Below are 301 nucleotides of genomic sequence, written 5' to 3'. Positions count from 1 at the left end.
ATGCTTGCCTATTCGCGAGACCCATATTCTTGCCAGCTGTATCGTCCATATGACCGGGCGTGTCATCGTACCAGAGCACGCTCGAGAGGTGTGACCCTTTAGCGGCTGGCCCGTAATTTAATAGCGTCTCTATATAGACCCTGTAAGCGTACACGTTATTAGGTGGCGATACGAGTTTCTGATTAAGAAACACGTCCACCTGATTAAACAGCGAGTGTACCAGATTGTTAACAGGGGCTGCTTTGCTCAGAGCGTCCGCTGCTGACGCATCCTTGGAGCGCAGCTGTACGCGTAAACTCAG

Source organism: Cephus cinctus, unplaced genomic scaffold (assembly GCF_000341935.2).
Source record: "Cephus cinctus unplaced genomic scaffold, Ccin1 Ccin1_scaffold0800, whole genome shotgun sequence".
NCBI lineage: Eukaryota > Metazoa > Arthropoda > Insecta > Hymenoptera > Cephidae > Cephus > Cephus cinctus.
This window is presented reverse-complemented; position numbering follows the sequence as displayed.